We start from the raw sequence: 10,962 nt of genomic DNA on the forward strand, positions 1-10,962 counted from the left end.
GAGCAGTAGCGGCAAGTCCCAGGTCCACCAGGCATGCCTGGAGCAGGTGGGACAAAAGAAAAGGGAGGGTGGGAAGAATGAGACCAGAGGGTGTAATACAGAAGTACAAGGGGAGAAAAAGAAAAATAAAATTTAGAAGTGAGCGTTCTTACCATGACAGCATTTTTTGAAAGTCAGTTGAAAGACCTCAAGCGAAGAAAAGGTTCAGTGCACGTGAGTTTTACGCTTATGAAAATAAGACGTTAATGAAAACTGGAGCCTGCTGTTCCTCCTCCGACGCTCAGACACGAGTGGAACAAAGGCAGCTCTCAGGCTCTCTGCGTGACTCACTGCAACTCAGTGCTCCAGCTCTGAAATCTGACTCCGTGGAGGCTTTCCTGTCAGACCACTGCCGAAAACTTCCTACTTTATTTAATGATGGACACCCCGACCGCTGTACAGCCTCGCATCGTTGCCGTTGTCCCGTCTTGCCTTTAATTACTGTGTGCCCTGACGGAGAGTAGCACAGCTTCTCCAGCTTCCCCTTCCTACCCCCCCGCCCCTCGTAGCCTCCACTTACTTGTCCAGTAAAACGTGACCTCCCACGTCCTTCCATCCAGCACTATAGAGCCACAGACATGCATTCTTACATGGAACAAGACATTTCTCTGGCCATTTTAACCAAACTTTAACAGAAGCAGGTTGTAAGGTATGAGCAAGTCAGACCAGTCACAGTTAAGTTGCAACATATAGCTGGGAGCCGCACCGCCTTATAGATTTTCTGTCACCTACAGAGACATTGCGAACCACACCCTTTTCTCTGACAAATGCTTTAATACTCCTATTTACAAAGATTTACATCCTGCATTTAGTTAAGAGTGTGTGCCTACCTCAGCAGCTGTACATATATGTGTCTGCTATAGAGATCCTGTAGCTAAGCATTTCTAACAGTTTCCATTAAAAGTGTTATTTCACCCCTCCCTCCTAACTTCATGAAAAGCCTTTTTTCCACATGTAGTTCTTCAAAGCCAATTCTTGCTCAAGGAAGTGTTTTTGGAAGAATAAACTTGAGATTAATCAGACAATTTTTAAGTAATGAGATTTTTAACAAAGACTGCAATTGTCACTTTTTGACTGGGACGGGGATGAGCCTGGAACCCATTGCGTGTGGAAAGGGACCAGTGGGCTCTTGGCAGATCTAGGCTGGAAGGTGCTGAAGATCACTTTCAGAGATTCAAAACTAGAGATGGATATACCTAGCATGGGGAGTAGGGGACAGACAGGAGTAAAGTATTTTACAGTAATGAGGACAATCCCAAGCTATAAACAGGATTAAGAAGAATTTCATTGCACCGTGAATAGGATGCTTAAGTTTGGGGATTTTGCTTTGTTGGCTGTTTTGGGGGAGCTTTTTGTGTGTTTGTTTTTTGGGGTTTTTGGTTTTGTTTTTAATTAAATAAGGAAATACAGAGGTTAGGGCTTTAAAAGCTAGGATCTCGATTCTGCCCCGGACTCCACTTTTAGGTTAGAAACCACAACAGGTCTCTTCAGGTACGTTTTTAGCTGAGCCACAGACCAGCATTATTCACTATCCATCTTCAGCTTAACTACAAGGAAGCAAGAGATCAGACTGTCTTTTAATCAAGTTTCTTATTATAAACATACTCTCTTTTATCTTCTTCAGAGGACCGAAGACACCCCTTTTGCTGTTCCATAGTACTGCATCAGGGCTGAAAAAAGTTTCACCATTCACCTTTTCTACATGAGGCTGTCAGCTCTTTCCTTTCTCTCTCCCTAAAGTTTCTCCATTGTTACCACCACCAGCAGCACTGCTTATAGGAACAGTGTTTGCAACATTTGTGCAAATCATATACCAAAACCATTTATTTTACGCCTTTATCAAGGACACTAGATATATGTTATCAACCCAGGAGAAAAATCTGGTTTTTTAAGCGTTCTTGTAAAAGTATGTATTTACAAGCCTGGCTCACTTTTCCATTTTTTCAGGTAACCCTTAACAATGGCTACCAAGAGCCATTATTAGTCCTGTCAAACTATTTTTCAAGTCAGTTCCTTCTTTCAATAGTAATTCTTCTATCTCTCTATACATAAAATGTCAGAAGCTGACATTTTGTCAGAGTTTGTCTGGTATATATGGCCAAAACATGTATCTGCTTTGATGCTTTATGCTAGACTAACATATTTAAGAGACAAATGTATGATTAGACTCTAGATTTATAAAATTTAGATGACTATTTATTAAGGATTTTTTACAGTATAAACTGCAAAGATTTAATTAAAAAATAATATCTCTTCTATTGTTTACAATCTGATGGATTTTTGCTCTGATTTTAGAAACCCCGTAGAAAAAAGGAAGTAACACCTCTCCTTCTGCCATAGGTAATACACTGTTCATGCAGAGGATCTACATGAAAAGCTGCTGAGAGAGCCTTAGTTTCTGATGGATGTTTTAACACGGATGTCCGGCCAATGCTGAATATTTTCAGTGCTACTGGATAAAGCAAAGCAAAGCAAAGCATGTTCTTGACCTCTACATTCCATTAGTTTTAAATGGACAGTAGTGAAGGAATCTAAATACAGTTTATTGCCCCCACTCCTGTAGAGCCTTGAGATTTCTTGGGTTTCTAGTGTTCATTTGCAGTCCTAAGAATTGCAGAATATTGACGGGTTCTCTACATCTGCTACAACTATCTATCTATGTCTATCTTGCTCCCCACAAGGGCAGTGACATTTGTATACATCCACTTAGTTTTAACCATGCTGTTTGTCTCTTCCTTTTCAAACACAGCAGGACTCCTTTGAATTAGGACATAAGTGCTTTCCTTCAGTACTGTCTCCAGCTGTCTTCAACTAAGCAGGAGTTTTCCTGCTGGTTAAAAAAATCTCCATTTTCTAGGCAGAAGTTTTGTTTACTTTCCTTAGCTCTGTCAACTGATTGCATTCCTTAAGATTTGAAATGGCAAACTACAATTCTGCCGTTGCAGTCCTTACTCATTCACTGAGTTAGTCTGGCTGGATGTTCTGGTCATCTCTGTGTTAAGGGTTGTTTTTTTTTTCCTCCTGACTGCAACAAAAATTTCTCAGCTGCACATTTCTAGTCTCTATAATCATAGGATTTAAGAATCATAAGAACAGTCTTGTGCAAGATTAGTTTAGAGAAGCAGTATGCACCAGAGCCTGAGTGAGTTAAGAACCATGCTAGAGAAGAATAAAAGATTTCTCTTTTGCTTAGACTTCTCCTGAGCATGTATAAATGTTTGGCATTCACCATTTCCTCTGGCAAGGAGGTCCACTGCTCAGTTACGCCTTTCATAAAGAAGTCTCTGCTGCTTTGTTATTGACTGGTATCCTGCTGATGTTCTTCGATGCCTCCAAGTTCTTGTACTGAATAGGGATCACCTGTTCTCTGTCCATTCCATTTTCTCCATGCTCCTTGTGATTTCAGAAGCCTCTTTTACATACCCCTTCCACTTGTCTGCTTTCTACACTGTGTGAACATACCTGGTCATTTCTTGTATTGCAACCATTCCACACCTCCAGTTATCTTTTTAGCCTTTCTCAGAGTTTCTGTGTTCTAGTAGCTCACTTTTGATCTTTGGTGGAGTCGAGGGCATTATAACTGCACATGATGCAATTAATCCCAAGATTTCTGTAGTGACATTGCAATGTTCTCTGTATTTTTCCTGATGAGGGACACAACTGGTGTACTTTTTTGACTGCAGGTGAGATGATGTTTTCATGGAACTCTAGTAAGCTCAATAATTTGCACCTAAGAGGTAATTTTATGTGCAATTAGGATTCCTCCTCCTTCTCCCAATAAATTTATAACAAATGGTAGAAATTAATTTCATCTACCATTTTATTCTCTAGTCATTCTCTCTTAGGAGATCCATTTGTAATTCTTTAAAATCTGCCCCGTCCTTATTAAAAAACCCCTCATATCATCAGCAAACGTAACTGCACAGCAGTCACGCAACCTCTTGCCCTCAGTGGATAGAGCAGGCAGTGCAAATCTCTACAGAATTACAGCAGTGACCTTTCTCTACTACAAGGGCTGACTGTATGTTCCTCACCTTTTTGCCTCCCTTTTAACCAATTGTTCATACACAGACCTCATGTCTTGTGCCTTGGCTTCCTGAAAAGCTACTGTCAATCATTCTGAGTACATCATTTAATGGATTGATCGCTGCAGGATGTATTAATTCATCCAGAAACTCCGAATGACATTTTGGCTTTGAATATCATCAGCTACCTGCTGCTGAACAGCTGCTTTCACAGTGGTTTGAGAATACACTTTCACAAGCATAACAAATGCTTCAATACACCGTTTTTCTGCTTTAAAAAAAAAATTAAAAGTCTATAAATAATGTTTTAATACATATACTTTTGACAAAATAGAAGTGTACATTTATGTACCTGAAGACAGGCATGTACAATACAAATTAAAGTCACGGAGGCAAAGAATTCTGGCATTTTCTAGCTCTTTAGTGCTTCATTTCACATAATTTGATTGTTTCTGCCTTCTCTACCCCTCCCTCACACTGTTATAAAAAGCCTTGGAACAAAATGCTGAATCTTTCACACAGCTGGGGCTGGATGGCAAAGAAGGCAAAGAGGAATCGGGGACTTGAAGCTTGCAATGGAAACCCTAGGAGGAAAGGAATCTCCCGTCAATACTTACATTGGAAGACGATTTTTGAAAGGGAAGAGACTAGGTCTGTTGGGCACACAGATGCGTATGAGGGGAATCAGACTAGTGGGGAGGATGGACGAATGCTACAGAGAAAAGTGTGCAAAACGGAGAATAAGACTGAGTGAAAAGCCTGGAACAGGAAGTTAGTAAGAGGTGAGGACAAAGCTAAGAAGAGCACAGAAAGCCGGTTAGGAAGCAGAAGGAAAGGTAAGTCTGGGTATGTTACCTGACACTAGGCGGTAAGGAAACCAAGAATAGATGTTTAGACATACATACTTCCCCTCTAAAAACCCTGACTCAGTCTTCTACTAGGCAGCATGACTAGAAGAGGAAAAAAGCTGTGATACTGCTGCTATAAGCAAGCACCCATGAAACCTAGTAGCAAAGCATGTATTGTGCAATACTCTAATAGTTCGAGTGATATATGTTGCAAATCAAAATATTTCAGTACTTCTGATGGCACATGCAAGTGTGCACCTATCAAATTTTAAGTTTGTGTTCTAAAACACAAAAACGTTAGAACTATTAACCAATTATTTCATGGGGTCAAAAAATTTATCGTTTCCAGAAATTGCTAAACTGTTTCTGATGACGTTTATGATATTGGCATGAGGCACAAAGAACTCAAAATGGTCAGTGTTCAGAAACTGAACAAGCAATTGAAACTATTCAATACAGTGTATGGGACAACTGTAAAACCAAGCAGAAGTAGATATTCTGCTTGTAATTTAAACTCACTTGCATGTCAACACTGATCCTATTGCTATATTAAATTAATTTATCATTAGCAGAAGGGCACATAGTTTTAAAGCATATTTAAAAAATAAGTCTTAACTATATTAAGTACATGCATTGCACTGAAAGGCTCTATTCAGACTAAATGTCATACATTCCTTTTACATGAATAAACCCAGAAAGAATTATATGCAGCACTTTCGCTGTCTGTCTCCACGTTCAGTTGAGCTGAAGAAACATTTTCTCCTGCACACACACACAAGGCTTACCACAGGGTGCAGAAAGTAAAAAACTTCACCAGAATCCCTCTCCTCATTCTGTGCAAGCTAACTTGACTCAAATATTTTCCTTTAAAAAATATTTATAGAGATTGATGCAAGGAGTGACCTCAGTGACTACTTTTTACACTGCCTTGAGATAAACTTGTAAAAAGCATGCTCGCCTAGACTGGGACAAACCTTTTGTCCACTGGTTTATGTGAAGTAGGGGTTTCCAGAAAAGTAAAATACTACTTTGTAAGCTAACCGCAAGGTGATGCAAATGCCAAATCTTTAATCACCATTAGATTATTGTCTCAGATTTCTACGTTCTAAATTATCATAATAACAGAGATAGGATTGATAATCCCCCTTCACAAGGATTACAGTAATAAAAGGGTAAAAGGAATACAAGTACTTTGCTTAGATAAAGGTTAAAAATCTGACCTTATTGAAGAAGGTTTTCAGACGCCTATAGTGTGAGGATTTTACCCAACATACTTGCCCTAAATATACATTTAGATCAAGATAATGATCAGGATGAGACCTGGTATTTATACCATGTGCATGATAGCAAGGAACACAGCAACATTTTTTTTCCAGATCTAGTTGTTAGACTCTTGTTCATGGGCAAAGAAGCAGCACACCTCTTAGCTTTTAATAAATACACCCAAGAATCTTGAGAGAGACGCTCAATAAGCAGGGCAAAGGTATCTTTGCCACCAGGATGGCTGACCTGGGAAGAAGGGATTTAAACTAGGAATGACAGTGGAGGGACAGAGTTGCCAGCAACCCTGTGAGGGAGGGATGGACAGGGCTGACAAGCAAAGGGCGTGGGGTGATGTGTCAGAAAGGAAACACAGTATCAGCAAAACAAGGCTTCAGCAGGGTCACCTCCAGCATTTGCAGGTAAGCAAGGCAGCTTTACTGGAAAAACCCAGACCCTTGCTGGCAAATCTGGATTCTGGGGTGCCTCTCTGAAGTACATATACACTAATGTACACAGCATGGGGAATAAACATGATGAGTTAGAGATCTGTGTGCAGCTGCAGGGCTATGATCTTCTTGGAATCACGGAGACATGGTGGGGTGGCTTACAGGTCATTCCTGTTGCCATCAGGCCAAGGGAGGTGCTCCTTCCCCTCTGCTCAGCACTGGTGAGGCCACACCTGGAGTACCTTGTCCAGTTCTGGGCTCCCCGCTACAAGAGACACAGGGACATACTGGCGAAAGTCCAACAAAAAGCTGTGAAGATAATTAAGCGACTGGAGCGTCCCTCCTCTGAAGGGGGCTGAGAGAGCTTAGACTGTTCAGCCCGGAAACGAGAAGGCTCAGAGGAGGATCTTTTCAGTGTATATAAATATCTAAAGGGAGGGCGCAAAGAGGCTTTCTTCAGTGGTGCCCAGTGACAGGACCAAAGGCAATGGGCACAAACTGAAACGCAGGAGCTTCCCTCTGAACATCAGGAAATACTTGTGAGGTGACTGAGCACTGTCACAGGTTTGTCAGGGAGGTTGTTGAGTCTCCATCCTTGGAGATATTCAAAAGCCATCCAGACAGGCAGTCCTGGGCAGCCTACCCCAGCGTACTCCTGCTTGAGCAGGAGGGTTGGACCAGATGACCTCCAGAGTTCCCTTCCCACCTCAACCATCTGTGACTCTGAGATTGTTAGTATAGTGGAATTTTCAACAGTCTAATTCAGGGATCACCATTAGTCTTCATCTAATTATTGCAGAAAAAGAATTAATAATAAAGCAGCTAGAGTACTTATATACAGGAAAAGATGCAATAATAGCAATAATGCAATTAAAAATTTAACATAAACATTTCTTAGCTTCTACCCCTTTTCTGGTGTTATGCTCACCCTTCCACTTCTCCTCTGGGTCCTAAAGTTGGTGGTTTCACTCTGGTGTTGCCCATGGGGATGAGGTCTTACAGCAAGTTGCCAACATCTGGAGTCCTACACTGGAAGAAATGTTATATTCATGCTGATTGTTTCTTCTTCCTCTTGCCTAAGATACATTTGCTTTGAATTTAGGACTTTAAAAAAAAATTAAATAAAATGTAGGACATAAAAAATGAAACTAAGATATAAAGTAAAAATAAGATCTGTTCAGAAAAAAAGCCATCACAAATTAAGCTGAAATGTCCAAATAATAGGGGTGGAAGAACAGAAGTTCCTGATCTCATGAAGTTTAACAGGCACAGTTCTCACCAGCTGTCAGTGGAAAAATGTCAGTCAAGCAAGGCCACTGTATATGATGATCTCAGTATGATGGCTACATTTGCTGGCAGGCTGATCTAATCATATGTGTGCTGCAGAAAATACATTTCTAATGGACACCAAACTTCACCTCCAAATTGACAAAAATCCATGTTACAGAGAGACTGCTTTATTTGCCAACACAGACCAGCAGTGTCACAAAGATCTTTAGAATAGATTTCTCTTCCCTCTTCAAATCTTCTTTACCCAATAGCTCAGCTGCCATTATATTACTTACAGGTAATTAAGGCATCCAACTGTCTTAAAATTGGAAGATATTTGTAATGATTAGGAGAACTAATTATACTCAAAATCAGAAAAAATCAAAGTATTTTCAAATCATCCCTAAAAGAGTCTGTTGGCAAATTATTTATTAAAAAGAGTCCACACCATCTATTCTGAAGACTAAAGGGACATAAATAAATAAAAACTTTCAAAGCAGAAACCACTTTAAATAAAAATGCCAATTTTTATATCTTAAGTTTCACTTTTCAGTTTAAAGAATGGAAATTTTTTTCTTCAAGAATAATTTTCTTTGAGATTATCATCTGTCAAAGAACTTTAAAAATAAGGGCAGTATATGACCGCCTTAGTCTGGCATCCCATTTTAGCAGATAAATTCATTCTTCACTCTTATCCAAGTATGTCTGTTTCTGCTTCCTCAGTGTGTTTTTGGAAAACGCCTTCCAAGAGACAGGCTACTTTGATGCAATTTTGTGAACTTTCTCCCTCCCTTCGCAAAATACAGTAAATTCTGCTTTCCATGTTGCCTATCCTCCCATTACCAATTGTGATTTTTCTTCTTCGGATCGCTTTCTGGCTGAGACCTCTGGAATGCCTGTTTAAGATAAGGCAGCAGAGGGTAAAAATGAAACTTGCCCACAGGTAATGAGCCTGCTATATAAGGGAACAGGGGAAAGAAAAGCTAGGCATTTAAGTACCACGAAAAGGAAACACACAACACCAGCAGGACAGAAAATGGATTTCTGCTGCCTGGGACTGTCACAGGATAGCTACCACCCACAGTTATGAGACAGAAATAAACACATTACCCATGTGCTTGACTCTTTTTCCAAAATTTAAAATACAGTTAGTTATACATCTTAAAAATAAGATGTGGGCAAAATAAGCTTTGAGCAACAACATGATTCACATGTTGTAAGTCTGACTTTTTTGTCATTGGTTTTATTTTAGGAAGAGGTGCTTGGCACACAAACATAGCCAATAATGCTTTACAAAAATCTATTCAAAATGAAAAAGAAACCCTCTTCCTCCCTCCACTCCACAACTTAAACAAATCCATGCCTTCTGACACACCAGCAAGGATTCAACGCTGCTAGAAGAATTCACACAGATCAAGACAAGGCTTAAAACTAGAGGTGATTCTTACTAAATAAACTAGTACTTCAAGAAAAAAGAAAGAAGTAGGCGTGTTATTTATGTGCCCCAAAACTCTGTATATAACCATCACCAGTTATACTGTCTACAGGAATGTACCACATCTACCTAGAGAACATGAGGTCTTGGTCCTGGGACCGCTGTGGCTACTACCCTGCCAGCTACCAAGACCGTTCACGGTGTTTTCTTTTTTCAAACACAGGCCCCAGAGCCAGCCCCAGTAACCACATCGACACTCCTCAGGCTGTCCTCAGTCGCAACTTCAAAGTCCCGAGCACTCACTCCCCGCTGCTGGCCAGGAGGAGCCTCCGGGTCACCCATCCTGCATGCCCCGAGACCACCAGGGCTAGTTCCCTCCAGCACCTGCCCCAGCCTCGCTCACCGGCGTCAGGTCTACCCTGCACCTCCCCTGCACAGCCCCGAGCAGGGTGCGTCGCTGCCTTCCGTCCGGGTGTTGACACACCAGAAAGGCACTGATAATCACAGGGCTGGGAAGGGCAGCGGAACGAGCGCAGGAAGCAGAGAAGCCTGGCTATATCCACGTGCAGTGCTTCATGCAGTGGTGTGTGCGTCACTGCTAAAGGGCTCTGTCAAAACAGACTGTAAGTTGTCATCATCAAACATAACATCAAAAGGTTATCTTCACCTGTTATTTCTCGAAACAACAAAATTTCATTGTCCAAAGGCTTAATCATAGGTTGAAAAGAAGAAATTGCCACTGACCAAAATAGGTCTGTGCTCTAGCCAGGTAAATTATGTAGTCCTTGAACATACATTTGAATAAATAAGAGTGCATCTATTTCTCTTACTGTCTTCAGGTAGATGCAGAGTATTTTTCCTGATTTTCTAGAGATTTGCTTCCTATCTCCTCTAACTGAACAACTCGCATTCTGCAGTTGCTGCTTCCCTCCACACCTTCTGCCTGTTCTGCTGTGCTGCAGCAGCTGCTCTGAGCAATACACGTACACTGATGGACCCACGTACGTTCAGAACAGACACAGAGTTCAGTTCCGCCGCCTTCAGATCAGTAGGAGCCCTGGCCGAGGGGGAGGGAGACTCTCGTTCCTGCACAAGCTGTGAGAACTGCTAAAGGGACAGGAAATTTCTGTCTTTGACAGCTCTGCTCTGTCCATTTTGTTTGACACTACCTAAAGAGTCTAAATTGTCTTGCCTGTCCATCAAGACTCCCACTACATATAATTTCTGTGGTTGCTGTTAGTAAATCAGCTTAAGTGTTCATTCTCTTTTTTCTCCCTTTGCTGCTGAGATGCAACGTGCTTCACCTTGTTCTTGGGTTAAAAACAAACAACTGTAAAAGCTTAGCTTACATTTTGATGCAACAAATTCTTTCTGCCAGATGCATTGCTTGCTTCCTAAAAAATAAACTCTAAAAAATTATTGCGAAATATTAAAATTAATTAATGCCACACCAACATCCTCCGTCTATCTTTTTAGGTCTATTTATGATGGCCTTTATCTACAAAATCCTTCATCATTATTTCCTTCCTTGCTCGATACGCAAATTAAGCAGTGCTAACTCCCTCAGCATCTGTTTTATCCCTGCCTGACATACAGTCTCGTATTACCTGAACACTGATCAGACTCTATTCTGAATA

The sequence above is a fragment of the Phaethon lepturus genome, unplaced genomic scaffold (genome assembly GCF_000687285.1).
Source record: "Phaethon lepturus isolate BGI_N335 unplaced genomic scaffold, ASM68728v1 scaffold6354, whole genome shotgun sequence".
Classification (NCBI taxonomy): Eukaryota; Metazoa; Chordata; class Aves; order Phaethontiformes; family Phaethontidae; genus Phaethon; species Phaethon lepturus.